The 23,617-nt window shown below is 37.8% G+C and overlaps 1 long non-coding RNA gene across 2 annotated transcripts in view; it reads left to right on the forward strand.

The window, feature by feature from the left end:
* The window catches only part of LOC116667727, a 305,537-nt gene that overhangs the window by 108,104 nt on the left and 173,816 nt on the right, over positions 1-23,617 (forward strand). For both annotated transcript variants that reach the window (XR_004324745.1, XR_004324746.1), the window contains exon 2: positions 18,204-18,353. This is a non-coding gene — a long non-coding RNA (uncharacterized LOC116667727). The remainder of the gene's footprint in view (positions 1-18,203; positions 18,354-23,617) is intronic.

Below are 23,617 nucleotides of genomic sequence, written 5' to 3' on the forward strand. Positions count from 1 at the left end.
ACATTTTGGTTCCAGTTCTGCCACTTAGTAGTACCCAACCACCCTAAGCCATATTCTCTTCACCGGTAAAATATAAATAATGATGATGTTTACCTTATGGAGTTGGTGTGAAGATTATGGAACCATATAAAGCATCCAGTAAGTGCCTGGCATATCTAAGCACTCAGTATTCCACCTATTACCGTAATTATTCATAAAAATGTCCATTTATACTCAGGTTTCTTCCTGAGGCATTGTGGGCAGGTTTGACTAACACTATCTCATTGGATTTCTATTGCTATAGCTAATAATTCAGCCACCATCTTATCCATTAGAACAACAACAAATCACAAAATGTAACGAGCACTGTAACATAAATTGCATTAGTAACTCAGATCAGAGAACAGTTACATTGTGGGTGGAAGAAAGGTGGAGGTTAGAGTAGGGTGAAGTTATAGACGCTCTGAAGAATATTGTCTTATCTGGTGGATTTCTGGAAGAAGAGGTCACAAACTGGGCTGCTTGCAGACACATTTTATTTGTCCCTTGAAGTGTTTAAAATTATTTTGAATTAATTGCCAACTTTTAAAACAGGAGATTTCACATAAAAATAGAAATTTATGGCTTCTCCTGGAAAATCAGAAGATCTGTTGACATGGTTGTCCATAGTTCCACTTGGTGTCAGTTGGCTCTCTGCTTCAGCCTGGGCTGACCTCCAACATTGTCCCCACTGAGCCTTTTCTTGACCCTTGTTAAGGGTCAAGAAATTGAGAAGATAAGATTTTCATAGGCACATCAACAACTAAGCATGAAAATTTAAAGTGCTAGAGGGTAAGAAAAATCTTTGTTTACTTAGGTAGATTAAAATAGTCAAGAAATCTATTTGTTGACTAAATACATCCTTTCCTACTTAGATTTCCTACTGACATCAAGTCCAATGTATGTCTATATGTGATTACCACAAGGGAAAGAGAGTTGGAAATCCTATGCAGACTATGGAGGTGCTGGAATGAATTCAGAAAGAAATATGCTTCTGAAAAGGGCAGTAGTAAAGTAGGGACTCTAAGGCTTGCATGCCACCACATTTTGCTGGCTTCGCTGATTTCTTTTAGACATACATTAATAAAAATTAACTAACAAATTTACAATTTACCCTACTTTTTCGAGTCTCCAAAATGAATATATGATTTAACACAAGGGCTTTCAAACATTTTTTTGACTATGACCTACAGTATAAAATACATTTTTCATCACACACATGCATTTATATTCATTAGTGGGTAGGCACTTGGACTGCTTCTGTCTTTTGGCTATCGTGAATAATGCTACCATCAACGTGGATATACAAATATCTGTTCTAGTCCCTGCTTTCAGTTCTTTTGTGTATACACCCACAAGTGGAATTGCTGGATCAGATGGTAATTCTCTCCTTAATTTTTTGAGGAAGATGATGATTTTTACAAAGATGATTTTCAGATCACAGCTACTGTGAAATAACGAACTGCATTAGAACATTCATCCGTGTTTCTATCGCTTTCCAGCACTTTTTGCCAAGTTTGCAAATAGGAATTCTCAAAGAATTTTTGTTACCGTGGTTGTGAGGAGCACAGGATTCTGTAAACATATCATTAGAGTAGCTCCCAGAGGGGGAGCTATCTGCCACTCAGTGATGAATAAATGAATGCTCATTAAGAAAACTTAATATGGTGATTGAGAAATTACCACTGTGTTCTGTGTTAAAATGTACACTTATTAGTCTAGTCTGTTTCATGTCATGACTATAAAATTAATAACTGATGCTCTTCTCCAAGTGCTCTGAGCAACCTCAAGTGAGATGGCAAAGAATGAGGAAAAGTCCTCAGTCTCAATCAGCCTCATTGATACTTACATTCAACACAATAAAACCTCCAGTAAAGTTAAAAAACCCAGTTTTTATTTCTAAAAATTATATTTGTAATGCAGGTTCACTGCAGGATAATTTAAAAATTATAGACACATAAAAATAAGAACATTAAAACCATCTATAATCCCACCCCTTTTTGTTAAATTCTTTCATATTATTTTCCAGGCATAAATGCATTTTGTGTAATTTTGAACTATAAAACAGGGTCACACTATAATTTATTGTTTTGTAACTTGCTTTTCCCCAATTGGTATATTGTATACATATTTCCATGTCATATATTTTTTCATGAAATAATGTTTATGATCACAAAATATCCACTTAATGAATATCATTTTTTCAATGTTGTATCAGACTTTTTCTTTGAAATTTTATTTGCTAATATGACAATGAATATTTTCATAGCTAATTTTTTATTTCATCTTTACTTTTTCAGGATAAATTTTTTAAAAACAGGGCTTTACAAATGGTATGCATAGATTCTTATTTTTTAAAAAAGAAAATATTTACATATTTTTCAATATAGAAAATAATACAAATTTATTATTACAGGTTCAAAATGGAATAAAAAGAAAAGTTAAAATTGCCCCTAGTTCTCAAGCTAATAGTTGTTAACAATTTGGTGAACATCTTTTAGACTTTCAATGCATGTATACAAACATATGTATTTACAAAAATGAGATCTGACTCTACATTTGAGTTTCGCAACCTTATTTTTTAACTTAACAGATAGTTGATTTTTTCCATGTCATTAAATACTCTTACAGTATAATTTTTGATAGTTTCAAACTATTTCATTGTGGAGAAAGAAAAACTTTTTCTCTACCCTATTAGGTTTTATCTTTGGGGAACCTGCAAATTTAACTAACAAAAGGCAGTAAAAGAAAAGAATCATTTTTTAAAATTCATGTTATGTACATGGGAGTTCACAAAAAAATGTGACTCAGGGAGGTGATTAGAATTTGAGGCTTATATACCATCATAATGGGGAAGAGAAGGGGGAAAGGGAACTTACAGGAAAAACAAATGATATTTAGTGAAGAAAAATGAAACTTTACAAGGATAGGTAGGAGATATGATAGTTTAGTAGCAATATCTATTTGTGTGGGTTCTTATTCTGGTACTGTCTTTGGTGACAGAAGTCAATCTTTCCTGGTTTCCTGCAGGGCATTTATGACAGTTAAATTATTTTGGGAGGCTCTGCTTTTAGTCAGATGAGGAGAATTCAGAAAAGAAAACTCTTCACATTGGTATATTCAGAATTCCTTCACCATATTTGTATTTATGCAAGTCAATCTCGGTTTCTACAGCCTCTGCGAAGGGGAACTGACCTACTCACATCCCCTGCTAACACGGTGGGGCTTCCCTTCTCTCCTGCTCTGTCCCTACCAGCCACCAGCTAAAGGGAAGAAGACCAGGTACCTGACCATGGGCAATCACTATGTTATGAGGGGCCTGGTGCACCGTCTTTGCTCAGACAGGGAGCTCATCATTAGATCTGAGATGAGAAATAAGTAGAACGTCAAACTATTCACAGTGGATTCACAGCTTAAAGATACATGAAGGAGAGATAAGAGGGAGAGGAGTTACCTTGAAACGTCATAAATAGGTCAGTTCACAATATAGGGAAGCAGGATGTATGAGTAAGATAAGCTATGAGGTTGACAAAAATATGTAGAATAAAAAGTAGTGTTTTAAAGACTTTGAGATCAGATGAGAATTTTAATTTTGACAATTCTAACTTAAATGGTATGTGATTTGCACCAGTTAATCTTTTGAACCATAGTTTCCTTATCAGTAACACATGGATAATAATATATCTGTTATTGAGTTGTAGGAAGAATTTATTGAGATAATATAGGTAAGGTTCTTAGCACAGAGTCTCTGACACATAGAAGCATTAAATAAATGTAGTCATTATTATAGCTATTTCTTCCCAAATGTACCTTATATCTGATATTCTTCCTGTACTATATCTTGGACCTTTGGCATTTTATAAATCAATTTATGAATATATAATTAATGGTTTTATTTTATTCCAGGAAGTTTTCATATTGAAGCCTGGAATTTTTTATTGACCAAAATTCTGGAAAACCTAAATCAGTTTTGTAATCTGCAACTTTCTTCTACTTTCAAGAATAAAAGAAGATTCTACCAAGACTTCTCATTTAATTTGGGGCTTACACGAATTGAATTTTCTTTCCCATAGTCCCTTGAAGTCTTGAACGTACACAATAAGTAGGAGTATTGGCAGTGAAATGCTAGTTAGCAACTGGGTAGCCTGCATTCTCACAGTATTTGAGGTTTCTTACATTTTTCTCTTAGGAAGTGCTTAGAATTTTCTGTCTTGCTGGAATGGTACAGAGCAGGTGGAGTAGATTCAATTTTTAGTCATGTCAACTTTCTGTCCCTTCCCATCCCCTCCCTACCAGATAATGAAGGACCACGTGGCATGTATAAATAGCTTCGGCTGAGAACATCCTCATATCTTTGCCCCTCTCATCACTGAGCAGGGCCCATAACTGATGTTGCAATTAGAGTACTGATTTAGCTCTGAGAGACACATTGCAAATGATCCACTGAGGAGGATGGTATTTATATCAGTACTGACTGATGAAGACTTTGTCAACTGTACCTTGGGCAGATCATTTGATGGCATGCCCCTGGGTTAATCTCCGTCTCGTTATAACTGATGATCCGTGATGATGTGTTTCCAGAACCACTCATCTGACACAGGGTACCACAATGTGGAACAGACCTACGTAAATATAGATAATTAAGGAAATGCTTAATCCAAAATACAGGGATCAACAGAAGAGCTGTAGCCGTCAAGGCATTTAGTGATTTACTGGGGTGCGTTTGGTATCATTTGTGCCAACAGAAATTCACACTTCTGTACTACAGGTTTAACTGTCTATTTTGACATAAGAGAAAAGAAATAAAAATAGATTGACTACTTAGGTTTACTATAGAAAGGTCAGGCAATTTGTAGTTGTTGTTTTTCATTTCTTAGGTGCTTATGAAGGCTTAAAAACCATAACATATTCTCAAGTCAAGTAAGTAATACAGAATCAGAAATTCTTGGATTATTTGATTAGAGTTAAAAGCTACTGATTATATGTCTATATATTATCTATCTATCTATCTATCTATCTATCTATCTATCTATCTATCTATCTACCTACCTACCTACCTACCTACCTATCTATCCTCACTGAAAGATTAGTAGTAGAAACACGGGTAGGGAGTTGGGCTCACTCTCTTCCTAACTCTATCCTTAATAGCTAGAAGGTGGGATGTTATAGTCCATTAGTAGAAAACTTCACCCTTGGTCTCTTTTTGATATGGAGAATTGATATTTGCAATCTGTTGTGAAGAGCTTTACAAACCAAGCTTCGTGCCCCTCCTGATTTTTAAGTAATCCCAAATAGGTTACCACCTCTCAACCTTTCCTACTTAAAGACCTTTCTATTATCAAACATGCTCTAGAAGTCCAGATAATGTTGCAATATGGAAAGTCACTGTTCAGAACACACCGAGTACCCCTGGGGCAACAAGGAACTCCTCTTCCTCTTCTTTCATGGTCCTCTTCCCTCAGGACCAATCTCTTCTTCCTCTCTAATTCTGGCTCAGGTGCTCAGCCAGTCAGATGGGTCCCATTGAGCTGGAAATGCAGGAAGTAGAGAGTATTCTGACTCTTAAGGGAAAGGGCAGAATGAAAATGACAACTCCTTGGTCAGTCTCAAAGTGAAACAGCTACCAAGCTAACTCTTCCCTTACTGACTTTGACCCACTCTGAGAAAACTTTTGTGTCATTTTGTGTCTTTCTTTTCTCTTACCATAAACCCTCCATATTGTTCTAAGCTGTATGGAATAAGATGAAGAGAATGAAAAACTCTGGGCCACTATATAATCAAGGCCTTTCCTGTCTTCTTCTATAAACATCTGCCTCCCTTGTGACTAGTGGCTATGGGCCTAGTGCCGAGTCTACTCTCATTTCAGAAATGTCTAATGTAGCCCCTTGGGAGGATAAAAAAGCAAGCAAGAAATCAACATGCAATTTAGGACTTTTATCCAGAATATACAAAGAACTTTCAAAACTCAGAACTAAGGGGAAAAAACTCCCATTAAAAAGGAATAAATGACTTGAAAAGAAACTTTCAAGATATACAGATGCCAAATAAGCACATGAAAAGATGCTCAACATCATTAGAGAAATGCAAATTAAAACCACAGTGAGAAGCTACATGCCAAAAAGAGTGGCTAAAAATAAAATAAATAAAATAACATAAGACAAAACTTGACAATACCAAGTAGTAATGAGGTGCAGAGCAATTGAAACTCTTGTCCATTGCTGATGGGAATGTAAAATGATCTAGCCACTTTAGAAAATAGTTTGACAGTTTCTTATAAAGTTAAAATACACTTACCATATGACTGTGTAATTCTACTTTTAGGTGTTTACCCAAGTGAACTGAAACTTACGTTCTTACGAAAACCTGTATGCAATGTTTATAAGTAGCTTTATTCATAAACATCAATAAATAGAAATAACTCTAATGTCCTTCATCTGGTGAATAGGTAAAGAACCTCTACTGCATCCAAATAATGGAACCTCACTGAGCAATAAAACTGAACTTTTGATACATGCAGCAGTATGGATGAATCTCAAATGTATTATGCTAAGTGAAACAATCCAGACTCAAAAAACTCCAAATCATACCATCTGTTTCCATTTGCATGACATTCGGGAAAAGGCAAAACTATAGAGACAGAAAACAGATAGTAGTTGCCAGGGGCTGAAGGGGATAACAAAAAGCCATAAGGGAACTTTCTGAGATAATTGAAGTACTCTGTATCTTTATGGTGGTGGTTACATCATTGTATGCATTTGTTAAGACTCATGGGATTATACACTAAAAGGAGTGAACTTTACAATGTATAAATTACACCTCAATAATTTTTTTAAAAAAAAGAATGGCCATCACTAAAATAGAGGACAAAGGTAAAAGGGATCAATAATGGCTACTTACTTCTTTAAGAAAACTAAGAAAATTAGACAAACCTCTGATGATACTAACAAAGGTTGCTAAAAAGGGCCAGAGAAAGAAGGTGGGACATGCAGGGTAACAGGCCCATGTAAGGCAGCCTTTCTTAGGTGCCTCTGAGGTTTAGGACTGCAGAGGAAAGGGACAATGACTGAGCTGTAGGAAAACACCTATGAGAAAAGGTTAAAAGGAACTGAGATTACTTTCCTTGGCAACGAGGGGCCAGAAGGATGATTTAATAGCAGTCTTTGAGTCTCCAAGCCTCCTTGACAGTTTGATTACAGTGCCATTTAGCAGGGATGAACAGCTTTAATGATCTTTAGCACATTATAATGGGATTGTGTGCATGGAATTAATGGTTTCAGTAAACAGGGAGGTCTCCGCTGCAAGGAAGAGTACTTGTAGTGTCCTATAGAATGAGAATGTGCCTGGAGGGCACTGAATAGCTATTGGGCTTGGAGCCTCTGTGTCTTCATTTATAACATGGACCCAGTGTTACCTACTTCGTAGTTTTGTAGAGAGGATTCAAGTCAGATGACTTACGAAAAGTGCCTGGCCGTCTTCTTTCCCAAAGTCATTCTTCTTTTCCTTTCCTAATTGAAAGCTGAAAGCATTAACATTTTGAGGATAATAACATTTTAGAAACTAACAATTTATTGTGCTTACTATATACCAGATACTTTTCTACTCTCTTCATATTTATTAACTCATTTAATCATCTCAGCAATCCTGTGGAAGGAGGTATTGTTATTATCTCCATTTGACAGATTTGGCCGCTAAGGAACAAGAGAGGCTGCAGCAGTTGTATCTCCTTGTAGAAATAAAGTGATGCTTTTTGTGGATTTGTCTTTCTCTTGTGCTCTTTTTTCTCTAAGCAGCATTCTTTCATTTATGTTGCCTTTTATACTTGACAAAGTACTTTCAAAAGCCATATTTTAGTTGCAACCATAGGAACTTTGGTGAGAAATAGAAGTGATGCATACGTGTTGTTGAAGTTTAATGATGATAGTTGCTAGAAAGTTCTAGGAAGAGTATAATGCTGCTGTTCTGAATTCCGTGTTTTAGTTTTAATTTTCTATACTGCTTATAGAATTCCCTCTTTTCTTTTTTGATTCTTACTGACATTTCAAGGCCCAGGTAAAGGTCCCACCTCCCCAATTCAGTGACATTTATGGAGTGCTGGCGTGTGCTGGCATCAGCTTTTCTTCTCTGACCCCTAAGGGAGCATACTACCACCTGTCTTCACAGGGAGACTGTAAAGATGAGTGGACCCTGCCTCTGGGGAATTCACTGTCTGGATGGAGAGTGGACCGATGCACGATCTGCTCCATAGCACAGTCTGATAAGTGCAAAAGTGGGCCACTGCAGATTGGAATGGAGGCTGTGAATGAGACCAGGGACCCACTTATTCCCCTGAATATAAGAAGAGCAGGGAAGAGGAGAATAGAAGGTGAGGTAGAAGAGAGAGGATGAAGAGTAGCCATCTGCCGAGAATGAGGGCATCAGGGATAGAGAGAGAGGCATCAGGGAATGGGGGCCTGAAGAAGTAAGGAAGTTTGGGAATAGTTACCATCAACTCAGAATGAGTTAAAGCAGGGATTCTCAACCTGGTGCACAATAGATTCACCTGTAGATAAAAAAATATCAATGTTTGCTTCCCATCCCAAAGTTTCTGATTCAGTTGATTTGGTTGATGGGGTTCAGCCACTGGTGTTTTAAGAAAACCCGCAATTGATTCTCTAATGTGAACTGGGGCTGAGAAACACTGACAGTAACTGCTGAATGGTACTGAGGGACTCATGCCCGTCCTGCCGAAGTAAATTTCTCGCTATTGCTTACTTTCATATTCATTCATTTAGTCATTCAAAAATGTTTATTGAGTACCTGCTATGTGTCAGGTGCCTCATTAGACTGTGAAAAAGTCATCTTAGGGCATTGATTGTTATTTCCCTCCCATTTTGGCACTCATATTATGAACTAAATTCTTTTCAAAAAAGTAATAGAAGCCAAGATATTTGAACACTTACTATATATTGTTGAAGCTTTACAATGTCTGCATGTGGTAGGCACTGTCCTTGTTATGTCCCTATGTTATGTTTGACAGATGAGGAAAAAGAGGCACAGAGAAACAAAGTAACTTGCCTAAGGTCACACAGCTAGTAGCTGGCAGAACTGAAAGGCTCCAGAGTGGTGTCCGTAACTTCTCTGTTGCACCTAGCTCCATGCTGAGCCCAAAGACAGTGCTTCATAAATATGTCGGAACCCTCAGAAATATTGAAAACATTGTTAGCCAGAAGCTTTAAAATGATGGAGTGTCTTGTCTCAAATAAGTGTGTTTCATTGGCCAGTATGCAGTGGCCACATCTTGTTGCAGGTGGGGCTGGGAAATGCAGTCTGACTGTACAGGAGGAAAGGATGAAAGGATGAGTGAACAACTACGCAGTCTTTGCTGCAGTCTCCTCTGATGGACAGAAGTTTTGAATGTAATGTCAAATGTGTCACATTTTTTCTTTGTAAGTTGCATTTGATGTCTTATTTAAAAAATACTTCTCTACTGTAAAGGCATAAATACTTTATGCTATATTCTTTTCTAAAAGATGTCAAATTTTGACTTACACATTTAAGCATCTAATCTACCTGGCATCAATTTTGGTGTATGGTATGAGGAAATGATTACATTTGTTTATGTCTGATGTTCTGGAATTTCATGTTGCCAATTTTTGGTATAGCTTTTTCTGTGTGTGTGTGCTAAAGCCTCTCAAATATGAAGATTAATGTTCTTTAAACTCAGAAAATTTCCTGAGTTCTTTATTTGATAATTTTATGCCCTTTTTTTTCTTTCTGGAATTCCTATCAGATACTTGACTTGGATTGATCATTTATCTATTCTATTTTTTGTCTTGTATTATCCACCTTTATCTTTTGTTTTACACTTTATTGTGCTTGTTGTATTTAGTTATCATCATCAATTTAACACTAATCATTATCATTTCATGCAGCATGTTCTCAGGCCAGTTTTGACAAAGGCCATTCAAAAAAATTGATTTCACCATTTTGGCTGATGGTGACAAGATTGCAAGCCAATAGGTGTTCTGGCAATGACCCTTGCCTCTTTAAAAATTTTATAGCAGAGCCTGGAGGTAAAACCTGATCTGTGCAGTTTCAAGTCCAATGTTCATTTACTCATGAAAATTTGCTAGGCCTCTTTTCTGTGCAGAGTGAGGAAGAAAGTATTCAGGAAGGGCCAGCATAAACTGAGCCAAGGAAGCTGGCACAGGTGTGATAGTGGGGCTTCATGGCTGTGGCCAGTCTCCCGTTCTTTCCTTCACTCTTTGGATATTTGCCAGCCTCATGTGCCCCCGGTTTTAGGATTACAGATATCTCTAGTGGTCAAGAGCCCTCCATTGTAGCCCAGGTCACAGGACAAGGAAGGAAAACGAGTTAGGGAAGATAGACTCTGTGATGCTGCTATTGCGGAAGAGGGAGGGGATTGACTAATTTATATTTATATATATTTTTAAAAATTTTATTTTCCCACTGTTTTATTGGATTTTTCAATTTCAGCAGTTTTACTTTTAATCTCCCCAGAACTCTTTCTTTTTCAATTTTTTCCATAGTATTTTGATGTAATATTTTCCTTAACCTTTCAGAAGATTCGAGTTCTCTTCAGTTTCCTCTATTTTCTTTGTTTATGCTGAGATGCATTATCTGGTTTTGTTTTTTTTGTTTGTTTTTTGTTTGTGTGTGTGTGTGTGTGTGTGTGTGTGTGTTTGTCTCTATTATTACAGATCCAGGGACCTGTAGCACTTCATTCATAATTAAGCTCAAGCTGTTGGAAAGCAGGGTGGGAATGCTTCTGACCTGGGTGGGGCTTACAGTCTGATGGTAGTTATTTTAGGGTGATTGGCAGGGAGTTGGCTCAATGCTGGGAAACTTCCAGATGCTGTTCTATGGAGGTCTTTCCTCTGGAGCCATTCAGCTTTTCCAGATAAGAAATCTCATAATTCCTGTCTGGAGGAAAAAAGGGGATGGCTACCAGGAAACTGTTCAGGCATGTTTGGGTTCATAACAATTCATTAATTAAGTGTCCCAAATACAGGCTTTTTCAATCAATCCCACCCTTTGCTGTAATAATAATAGAAATGGCAAACTCTCGCCTACAGCTTACTCTGCGTCAGGCATTCACCTAACTGCTTTACACTGTTATTTACTTTATTAATCGATTTATTCATTTGATCCTCCCAACAAACCTATGATGTTACCAAAGAGGAAACTGAGGCACAGGGAAATTAAGTTAACATGCTTGAAATCACAGAGCTACTAAGCTATAAAGTCAGAATTTGAACCGAGGTCCTCTGACTGACTATAGGGCCTGTGAAATGATGCCTCCTTGAAAAAAAAAATGATACAGGCTGGCATTTGGGTGGTGTTATTTCAGAGGGCACCACAAGACTGTAAGCCCCACGAGGCCGGGGATTTTGTCTATTTTACTCACAATTGTTCACCTGAATCCTAGCACAGATTGGGGCAGTACATTCTCATGGAATGAATGAACACGCAGTGCTTTTTGTACAGAAGTGGCACTTGTCTCTTGTGGGAGTGGGCTCACTGAAGGAAGGCGCAGTATGTGTTCAGTACTGAGGCCCTCTGTTTTTCTTTTGGTCTCCAAAACTCATTTTTCCCTTTTGGTTGGGGAAGGAGAGTAGATCTGAGGTTGGAGGAGAATGGTCTAGGGCACATTTCTTCAGTAAAACATCTTCATCTCCTCCCATAACTGGTTACCTCATTCTTTTTTTTTTTTTTTAACATTTTTTTATTGAGTTATAGTCATTTTACAATGTTGTGTCAAATTGCAGTGTAGAGCACAATCTTTCAGTTATACATGAACATACATACATTCATTGTCACATTCTCTTTTGCTGTGAGCCACCACAAGATCCTGTATATATTTCCCTGTGCTACACAGTACAATCTTGTTTTTCTATTCTGCATTTTGAAATCCCAGTCTGTCCCTTCCCACCCCCTGTCCCCCTGGCAACGGTTACCTCATTCTTTATTCAAAGACCACTACTATTACTTGGGAAGTGAGCTTATTAAATTTTTCTCAGTATCGCATGCTACAAACAGCATTCCTACCATTAGGTATCATCTGAAATTTGAAACAAACTCCAGCTTCCACCCTTCCCATTTAAAAATAAAAAATAAAAAACAAAAAACAAATCCAAGTTTTGATTTTGATATTGTTCTGTTTGAATGAATGCTACTACCATTCTTTTCCTTACAAAATGGCTCCTATTTTACAATGATTATATAAAGCATGTGTTTCCTGAAGTGGAGTGATCTGAAGGCAGTGGCCATACACGTGCTTTACATGCTTGAATGAAAAAAATAATTGGATCTTAATGTCAGGGATTTATTGCTGTTTTGACAATGTACTTATATCTTCCGCTGAAATGTTTTTGGGAAAGTGGGCCCATGTATAATCAGGATCTGAAGCTTTATTACCAATGTCACTAATATTTATTGTAGTTGTGGAGCAGAAATGATTATCTTTTTATTTGGACTGCTTGTTTGCAATTCTAGACGTCTCAATGGGTTATAGTTAAGGAAAATACTTTTGGTGGATTTTTCTTGTTTTAGGAGGACAGCTATCTTAGTCCATATAGGCTGTCATAATAGGATATCAAAGACTGGTTGGTTTATAACAACAGAAATTTATTTCTCACAGTTCTGGAAGCTGGAAGTCCAAGATTGAGGTGCCAGAAGACTTGGTATCTCATGAGAGCCCGCTTCCTGGTGTATAGATCACTGTTTTCTCACTGTCCTCACGTGGCAGGAGAAACAAGGATATTAGCATGAATCTCACTCAGGAAGAGTCCACCCCCATCACCTAATCACCACCTAAAAGTCCTACAACTTAATGCCATCACATTGGGGGGTAGAATTTCAGCAAATGAATATATATATGTGTATGTGTTGGGGAATACAAACATTCACTCCGTAACAGTGGCTCTGATGATAGGTTTTTTGTTGTTTTTTGCTTCTTTGTTTGCTTGTTTTGTTTAACTAAAGAAAGCAATTCACTGGAAGAAAAGTGTGATACAAGTGGGAAAACGAACAATTTCTTAAAAGAAATTAGAAGCTGTTAGGAATTGCTTGGTTATAAATCACAGAAATCCACTTGATCTATGTTAAGCAAAATAGAAACATTTATAGAAAATTATGGAAGCCTAATGTCGAGAATACAAAGGATGATTGGAACCAGGACTGAGAAGTCAGAGCCTGAGTTCTCTCTTCTTCCCTCCCTCCCTCACTTGCTCTGTTCTTTCTTTCCTTCTTCTCTTTTTCCTTCCTTCCTTCTTTCCTTCCTTCCCTCTTTCTTTCCACAGATCGCTGACACCATGTGTGCCAAGCACTGTGAATACAGTGAAGAACTAATTAGATGAAAGCTGTCTTCTTAAAGAGCTTGTATTCTTATAGAAAGAGATCAACAATAAGCAGCCCAAGATAAGTCAAAGATAAGATGCTTATATGTGGGGTGACCATGATATTTGTTGGCCACATTTGAGAGTGAACGAAGTGCTAGTAATAGTCATGCTTGAATATATATATAAACCTGTCCAGGGCACACTGAAAATGTCATGGGCAAAGGGCTATGGAGAGGATTAAAAAAGAGAAATGTGGTAATGGCTGAGTGGCTACTTGAGACTGGTTTTCTCACGTAAGCTGTGACCTAATGACAAGAAAGAGTTGAACATTGGACGATGGCATGGATGAGCCTTCTAGGCAGAGAGATCAACTAGTGTGAGGGCTCTCAGAGAGGAGAGAGAATGGAGCAGCCAGTGTGGCTGGTATGCAGTGGGAGAGACTGGTCGGGAGTGGGACCATGTGAGGTTGGACCTTCCAAACCTTAATAAGGAGTTTGGCTTTATTCAAACCATGATGGGAAGCCACTGGAAGGTTTTTCAGCAAGGAAATGACATGACCCGCTTCATCTTCTAAAAAGAACACCCTGTAATGTTATATAGTTATGGTTTTGTAAAAAATTGTTTGCAATTTTATTGATCTTTCCTTCGATTTTTTAAAAAAGTTCTTATCTTTAAGAGATACAAGCTTAGGCAAAATCATATTGCTTATAGATCAAATGATATGATATCTGGGATTTACCTCAAAATTAGACATAGAGGTGGAATAGAATTGGCCATGATTGGGTACTTGTTGAAGGTGGGCACATGGTGGTTTGATTGGCTATAGTTTCTTTTGTTACTATTGTCACTGTTAAAATTGTTGCTACTGTTTCAAACTTTTGTATATGTCTGAAACATTTTTTATAGTAAATGTAAAAAAATAAAAAAGAGGCTCACTCTGGCTGCAGCTGTGTGAATATTGTATTGTGGAAGAATAAAGAGCAAGAGGGCCAGTTACATCAAGAAGAGTCCAGCTGAGATATGAGGACAGACAGAGAGAAGTGGATGGATTTGGGATACATGTTGTAGCTAGAGCCAACAGGACCTACTGGTAGATGAATTGAGGAGGGGTGGGTGAGAAGAACCAATGGCAACTCTTCAATTTTTAGCTTAGCCACTGGTTGGATTAAGATGTTATTGACTAAGATAGGGAAGACGTTGGATGAGCATGTTGAGGTAGGGAAGAAGGAAATATTCTTCAATCACATTAAGCTTAATGTGTCTTTTAGACATTGACATGAAAATGTCAAGTAGGCAAGGACGGAGCTGGGCAGAGAGGACAGGGTGTTGTGTAAGACACCTCTTATGAGTTACTTCAGGTAATCACAGACTCACCTGACCCAGGAGCCTTTCTTTGCATTTTTGTTCTACCTCTGTTGTTGGCTCTGTGTGGGCTCCCACTGACTTTTCATGGGTGCAACCTGACAAAGCCCTGTTTCCCAGGTGCCTACCATCTTCCATCCTGAGGATTCCCTATTGATGCTGACCTGCTCAATGCCTATGTAGAAGCAACGGGGAAGTGAGGAGGAGTCAGCACTCTATGGAGTAAACCTTTGGCCACTGGAGAATGGAGAGAGGGAATAAGTTCTTCCCTCTTCCTTTCCTTGGACAGCCATCATAAGATGTAATTATTCACATGGCCTCTTTGAGGATGGTCCTGGGAGATAAAGCAATCAATCATGCTTGGTCCCAAGGGGAAGGCAGCTCCTTAATGGACCACTGTATTTGCTTTCCTATCTTTCCTGACCCACTCTTCTTTCCCTTAACATTTGAAGAACAAAAGAAGAAGGTAGATCCAGTAAAGTTGGTGGAGAAGGAGGCAGCAAAGTAGAAGGAAAGCCAGGAGAAAGATGTGCCATGGAAACCTTTCAAAGGAGACAATACTCATCTTTGCTTAGTGTTGCAGCCAAGTAAGAAAAGACTAGGAGAGGGAGCCTTAGGTCTGGCCAGTGTGGACACCATTAGAAACCTTGACGAGACCAGTCTTCATGGGGTGACGGGGAAGGAAGTAGACTGAATAGGGAGTATAAGATAAAATATTCAGAAAGTGGAGGCAGTAAACAGACAACCCTTTGCTTTGAAGAGAAGCAGAAAATGGAGTGGTGGCTAGAAGAAGATGAGTGGAAAAGGGAAGATCTTCCTTTTTAAAAGATGGACCATAATTACTGTACGTTCATGAGAATAATCCAGGAGAAGGGGCATAATTATGAGAGTAAGAAGTCTGTAAGAAGGCAATAGGGAATAATTGAGGACTCAAAGGAGGGGGTGGGTGGGCATGGGAAGCCTGGAGTTTGAAGAGGGGCAAGTATGTACTTTGGCAATGGGGAGGTAAATATACCAGGGATGTATAGTGGGGTCACTGGACACTACTGAGGGTAAATTGGGATTTGTGGCTGTGACAAATCCACTTGGATTGGTGTCTGTCTTTCTCGGTGAACCTACCTTTGTTCTGTTTTTCCTTCCCCTGAAGACTGGCTTTTCATTTCTTCTCAGTTTAAGACAAGGCAGAGGAGTTCTAGAATTCTGGTCCCTAGGTGAGGTACCCTAAAAAGGATCTACTCCTGCACAACAAGAATCTACTCCTGTAGTCCTGATCCCATCAGCTGTGGGAGGGAGCTGGGTCATGGGTGAGGTGCAGTTGTCAAAGAACAGGGCATGGATAAGGCAGGCACCCCAGAAGGTGTTTATCCCAAGCTTTCTCACCTTCTGGACATCCTGCTTGATAGAAGAGCCTGGAGAATGGGTTGGATGCATTTGGCTAAGCTGATTTTTTGGTTGGTTAGTTTGTTGCTTGGGGTTATCCTTGCTATAGACATAGTGATCATAGTCAGACTGTGTTCCGATTTTTAGTCAAAATTTGCTGCAGGGTAACATCTTTTATTAAACTCAGTCATTCCAAATGTGTAGGAGAGATGACAAATAGAGATAGACCGTGTGCCTGTTCTTCCTGTGAGTGGTTTCTTGGTTCTTTCTGGATACAGGAGGATCAGTACCTTTTCTGTAAGGGAGGCATCTTATGCAGTGATTTGCTCACAGGAGCCAGTGAATCAATGACCCATTAAGGGAATGTTCTGGGAGTCTCTTCTTGAATTGTGTACCTGGAAGCTTGAGGGCAGAGGATTTCAGAGCTTAATCAACATTTTGGCCTTTGTTACTACTGGCAAGTCTCTGGGCCATTGTATTGTCCAGAGTTGCCATGTTATTCCTTCAGTCAGGCTGAAAAGTATCTTGGTTAGGAGCTCAGGCTTGTAGCAGATCTAGCTCCAATCCCCACTTTGCCACTTACTAGCTGAGTAACCACAGGACATTATTAATATACATCCTCTTTACGTGGTTCTTGGGAAGAGTAAGTGAGATGTGGTGTGTACAGCATTCAGTAAGGTGCCTGGCGCAAAGTAGACATGGCACCCATAATATTAGTCATAATTTCTAGAAGGACTCATTCGCATAGAATGCTGCTATTGGATGCCCAGTGCAGTGTATTTCTAGAAAAAGAAGAGAAAGCTATTTGGTGAATGAAGTGAGACTGGGGAATAGAGGAGCACCAGATGAAACACAGGATTATGGAACTTTAGTTAGTGAAGCAGGTTTTGGTGCAAATTCCAAGCATGCTGCTTGGGTCCTTGGGGAAGTGACATCTCTGTGTCTCAGTTTCCCATGTATAACATAGGAATAATAATGTTTACCTCATGCGGTTATTATTAGAAATAGATCAATAAAACACAAAGCACAAGACCTGACATATAGTAGCTAATTCATTAAAGCGCTTTGATGATTAATAATGGTCGATGGAACTCACTGCTCACATAATAGAGACAGTGTAGCTGAGTGGGAAAGAGTGGCCTCCACATTCCTGAAATTGCACCGTTAGTAATTATCCACTTTGCAAGGGCAGAGGCTGACCCTGCCCAAATCGCAATTCTGATGATTAAACAAAGGTCATTAGATCTGACATGACAAGGGCCCCTTTCAAATGCATATAAGTTATTAATAATCTTGGACATGGATTGTGGATACCCCATGTTTCATTTTGCTTTGGATATCGAACCCTTCTTTTAAAAGCAGTATATATTAAATCCCATTTTAAAAGGTAAGTTTTTTTCTTTTTTTTACTCTTTCGAATTCGATCACTGAGGCCTTGGTAAAATCCTCATTCTGGGGTTTGTTCGAAGTTCATGGGAACAGCATCACAATGTACTATTCTTGCCAAAATTACTTAAGCGGAATTGAACCACAAGGAAGCAATCAGATTAACTCAGAATATGGCACATTCTACAAGACAACTGCCCCAGAGTCTTCAAAAAACTTGAAAAACAAAGCAAAACAAAAAAGGCAGGTCTGAAGGGAGGTAGAATTAGATTTTAAAAGACCAAATATATATGATAACTAAATGCAATGCATAAACCTTGAATAAATGTGGATAGCACCCCCCCCCAAATCCAACTGTAAAACACATTATGAGGCAACTGGGGAAATTTGATTATGGACTCTGTATTAGATAATATTATTGAATCAATGGTAAATTTCTTGGGTATGACAATAGTGACTGTGTAGGACAGTATCCTTGTTTTTATAGGAGATACAAGCTTAAATATTTAGGAGTGAAGTATCATCTCTGCAACTTTCAAATGGTTCAGTAAGAAAGTATATAATTGTGTACATCTATATCCACGAGCATTTAGGCATATAAAGAGAAAGAAAGTATTCTTTTTGGAATATCATGAGCATGGAAAATGCTAAAAACTGGTTAACCTATATGAAAGGTTTACAGGTGTTCATTAATCTATTCTTTCAACTTTTCTGTAGGTTTGAAAATTGTCAAAATAAAATGTTGAAGGAAAAATTTCGTGGAAGAAAACGAGCTGGCCAATCTGCGTGTATTCTTACAGCGGATGTTCAGCAAGAAGTCTTCAATACAACCTCACAAAGACTCAGGGCTCCCATCAGAGATAAAAGGTAGGGAGGTATTTAAACCCTTGGCCAATTCTTATCTGGGAAATCCTCAATTATTTACAATCCTACCCCTGAAAACCTAAATTAGGGGATAGGTATGGAGAGAGAGCTTTCTCAAAAAAAGGAAACAATGAAACAAACATATACCTGAGAGAGCAATCACTTAAAAAACACCCCAAGGACGTTAAAAATCCTTTTGATTTTCACCAGGCATTTGGCCCGTTAAGCATCAGTGTAAACTTATTAGGAATCATGTCTGCCTAGGGGATGAAGAATCAGAATTTCAGGGTTAAAAAAAATTCTTAAGGTTTCACCTGGAATTTCTGTGGAGAAATGAGTATACCCATGTTATATTAATTACATATTTCACGGAGAAGGAATTTCTTTTCAAGAATAACTTTATTAAGAACAAATGAGTTCTGGGGTCATTCTCCTTGCAGCTTAATTACCATGTTCTGAAGCAGTTTGAGATCTTAATGACTTGACTCCTTCGTATCCACTGGTGTCAAATTTAAAACCAACCACACAAAATGTTGGGGGCAAAAAGTAGTCCAGTAAACAAACTTATTAATAGAAATGAAATCCCACAGGGAACACGGACACACTCAAGTCAGTGGGATATTAAATTCCTGTGATAAGTTAACATGGATTAAGCAAAACTTTTTATAGTGCAAGTCCTTAGTATCAAATTTTGAAGCACAGCAATATCTAATAATATAATTATTTATATTAACCATTTCTAATAGGTTGCAAATAATGCTAAAGGGATATCTTGAAGGAAAACATTGATTTATTCAATAAATAATTACTGGATACCCATTCTATTCCTAATTTGGGAATAAAGCCAGGGCCATACCTTCCTGAAATTCACTCTCTACAGACGACGTAGACTTAAATCACAATAGCAGGAAATGCTATGTAAGAGTAGTTTGTAGACGTGGCTTCACATTAATAATCACAGAAGAAAATTATCAAATATAGAATTATTTTTAATATACATAAAGTTTTTGTGAATTTCTTCATTGTACAAAGGTTTTGTGGAGGCTTTAAATTAATTTTCTAAAATCACTTCTTAAATGCTGAAGGTTGAAACCTTTATTTTCTTGCTTAGTTCCCCTATCCCAATATTCTCAGATAGGGTGATTGACAGGATTGGTATCCGTGTATGTGCTGATGGGCAGGAAAGATGCATGGGAATTTACTCAGAGTCCTCCACTCCATCAGCATGGTGGTGTAGTTCAGTAGTTAAAGGTGCCAATACTAGGGTTAGATTCTTGCCTTCAAGTCCAGGATTTGCCACTTGGTAGCTGGGTTGTCTTGGATAAGTTACTTAACTTTCCTAAACCCAGTTTCCTCAGCTGAAAATGGGGATAGTAACAGTACTACATCCTTCCTTGCTTTTTTTTTTTCTTTCGGTATTCTAAATGAGATGATGCAGGTAAAGTACTTGGCAGAAAGTAAGTCCTCAATAAACTTTAGCTATTTTATGTTTACTTTAATTATTAAGACTATTAGGTTGTCTGATCATTCATAACCTTTCCTAATCTTGGCGTGCTCACTGACTTTTTTTTCTGACTTCCCAAGTTGAATGCAAATAGGATCCCTGATTTCACACTGAATGCATTCATCTTCTAATCTTGTATGTATAATAATCAAAGTGAGCTTTATTCTCATAGAGGTAAAAAATAAAATTTTAGCAGCAGTATGAAAACTGAAATTTGATATAGGAAAGAAGGTTTAAAGGTATCGGAGATTAATATATGAAAGTGCAGGTTGTTTAAAAGGCAAACATACAAAATTGAGAACAGTCTTTTCCCTGGATGAACATCTGGGTTGACTGCATGTAGATTAGAATGCTCATGAGACCAGCTCTTTCTGAGTCCACTGGGGATTTTTCTAGTGACTCTAGGAAATTGACATATTTTTGCTTTTATATTTTTATGCTGGACAGTGTGACAGAGATGGCTAGTTGTCCCAGTATTCTTTTCTGCCTTCTTTTTTGTTAGAGAACCCTGGTTTTTAGTTGGATTTATGGCTAGTCAGACTATAGACTACATTTCCCAGGCTCCCTTGCAGCTCACTGAGGTCATATGACTAAGTTCCAGCCAAAGGACTGTGAAAAGATGTGTTCTTGGGAGGAGAGATGTGCTCTCCTTCCTTTCCCCATACTGTCAGCCAGGATGTGAACACTGTGGTAAGCGACGTGGACCATACAGCTGAGGGTAACACCCTAAGAAAAGTGGAAGAAATCTGGGTCTGTGACACTATGGAGCAGCCATATTATATGAGGGAGAGAAATAAATTTGTATTTTGTTTAAGTATGGTTACTTGGTTTCCATTACTGCAGTCGTGTCTGTGTCATAAATAACATGGGTAGGGATGAGTTGGTAGCAGACGTGTCTCCCTAGCTCTTCTCCCAGTCTTCTTCTTTGTGGCTTGAATCTTGGAGAAAAAAATGCTGGTGTGTGTGTGTGTGTGTGTGTTTTGTTTTACTCTGTGTGTAAGAATTCATTTACTCAACATATACAGTATTTATATTGAGAGTGCCAGGCATTTAACCAGGTGTGTATATATATATATACACACCTGGTGTATATATATATATAGAATTGTAATTTCTATGCTTAATGAACATACACTCTAGAATTGGGAGAATCTATACAGTATGGGAAGTACTACAAGACTAAATGAACAAGATAATGGGCATTAGAAAGTTTCAGAAAACCTGGGCCACTATTTTTACTCTAAACTTGTGAAAATTGAAAGACAGTCTCCAGAAGGACAAAGGATGGAAGTTGACTTCATTTAGTTTTTCCATTTTAGACAGAACACCCTCAATTCTGTATCAGATTGTCCCTCTATGGTCTTTGGCTCTTTCTTGGCACCTGTCCCCTTCCCCACTCCTGCAATGCCCCTGCTCCAGAGGCCTCCATTATCTCACAAACCTGGCCCTCCTCTGTCCCTTTGTGCCAGCCAGCCAGCCAGCATCATTGCCCCAGTTTCACAGACAGAGCAACTGAGTCACTTTTCTATTGTTACTGTACCAAAGTTAACCAGTGAGTCATGCTAAAGTCCTAGAACTGGATCCTAATTCTTGTTCCTGGCATCATTCACGGAGCTGAATTACACTGAAGGTTCAAGAGGATGTTGGCCTTTGAACAGCTTAGAGAGGAACGCATTTTGTGTGACTGAGTCAAAAACAAGGATTAACTCTCTCTTGAAACTTGCAGGCCTGAAAAATAAAAAGGGGGAGAAATGTATCTGTGTAACATCATCATCATACCAAAAGGATTCTTAACCACTCTCTAAATGTTCTACAAATTCTCTAGCTCATGGCTTCCTTAGTACTGGGTTTTTAAATAGAAAATATCTTATTTGCAGTTGAGGCAATCAATTTTCTTCATCTTAAGACAGTCACTTCTGTGAATTTAGATCTGAGAGGAAACTAAATTTATTTCCTTCTTTTCACAAGAAAATCTTTAAAGTATCCGGCAGAAAAGAAATGAGCTCGTTCATGTAATAAAATTAGTAACAAAAACCATTCCAAACACATGCTGTTCATATTTAGTAGGGAGATGCTTTTTGTGCAGCATTTTCTGCATAACTTAGAATTTCCTAAATTTTTTCCTTTTCTTGTGTTTTTCTTTGCATCACATGTCACCGTATTTATTCATCCTGTCACACCTCCCCACCCCCTACCCAGCAAAACTGATGAGAGGCACAAGGTGTGTCTGCAGTAGTAACTCTGGATTTAAAAGTAGCTACAGTATCAGTCTGAAGGCAAGTTACAGCTTTTGTGTATTAAACTTGGTGATTTTATCCTTTGTTTCATAGCTATGGGAAAAGGGAATATTTTGGAAAGCAGAAACAGGATTTCTTACTGGGAATAAGGAACCCTTAAAGCTGTCTTTCTAAAAATTATCACTTGCGCCAACCCTTCAGACCCAACCCCAGACACCTTGAGCCAGGAGCCTAACAAGTAGGTCCTAGGAATCTGCATTTTCACAAGCTTCCCAGATGGTTCTTATGTCCATTAAAATTTCCACAGTTCCTGCACTGAAGAGGTCCATGGCTGGCCTTTAGGGGCCCTGTGAAGCCACTGATGTGTATACAAAGTGTGGTGTGTGTACATATGTGCATTTTTCTGAGGGAGATTCTTGGAGTCAGACACGCTACCATTGTGCCACGAGGTCCTATCTGAGGGAGATTATTAAAGGGATCTCTGAGTTTAGAAAAATCTTAAGGACCTAAATGGACAATAACTGTAAGAAAAATAAGGCCCAATCTCACTTATTAGTGAACAAGAAAATGCAAGTTAAAACAACAAGATTATTGCTTTCCCCTACAAATTTTTGAAAAATATGACACTATGGTTGGCAAAGGTATCCAAATGTAGGAATTCTTATACATTGCTGATAGTTACAGACATTTTGGGGAGGCATTTGATGACAGCTAGTAAAACTTAACATACGTTCTTTTTACAACCCAGCAAGTCCACTTTTAAGTAAATACAAACTCTTGAAAGTAATGAGCATGACATGTTTAAGGATATTGTATGGGATATTGTTTAAAATTGACAAAAATTGGGAACAACCTAAATATCCACCAATAGGGGAATAGATAAGTAAAATGTATTATAATTAATGATAGATAACTATGATAAGGAATGGTCTAAGTCCATATGTTAATAATAATGAAAATAATAATAGTAAATACATGGTCTTTACTGGCACTGTTTTAAGAGCTTTGTATATATTAACAAAAAAAAAGCTGAATCTCCATATTGCTGCAAATGGCATTATTTCATTCTTTTTTATGGCTGAGTAGTATTCCATTGTGTGTATGTGTGTGTGTGTGTGTATATATATACCACATCTTCTTTAGCCAGTCATCTGTTGATGGACATTTAGGTTGTTTCCATGTCTTGGCTATTGTAAATAGTGCTGCTATGAACATTGGGGTGCATGTGTTTTTACAAATTAGAATTTTCTCCAGATATATGCTCAGGAGTAGGATTACTTGGTCATATGGTAAGTCTATTTTTAGTTTTTTAAGGAACCTCCATACTGTCCTCCATAGTGACAACACTTCAATAAAATTAAAAAAGAAAAAAGCTGAATCTCAAAACTTTATATTGAGTGAAAAAAATGCATAACAAATGGTACAATATTGTGATACTACTTATGTTTAAAAGTACAAAATAATGTTTATATGGCTTATCATACTATGTATGTAGTAAAAATATTAAAACATGGATTTCACAAATA

This window comes from Camelus ferus, chromosome 12 (genome assembly GCF_009834535.1).
Source record: "Camelus ferus isolate YT-003-E chromosome 12, BCGSAC_Cfer_1.0, whole genome shotgun sequence".
Classification (NCBI taxonomy): Eukaryota; Metazoa; Chordata; class Mammalia; order Artiodactyla; family Camelidae; genus Camelus; species Camelus ferus.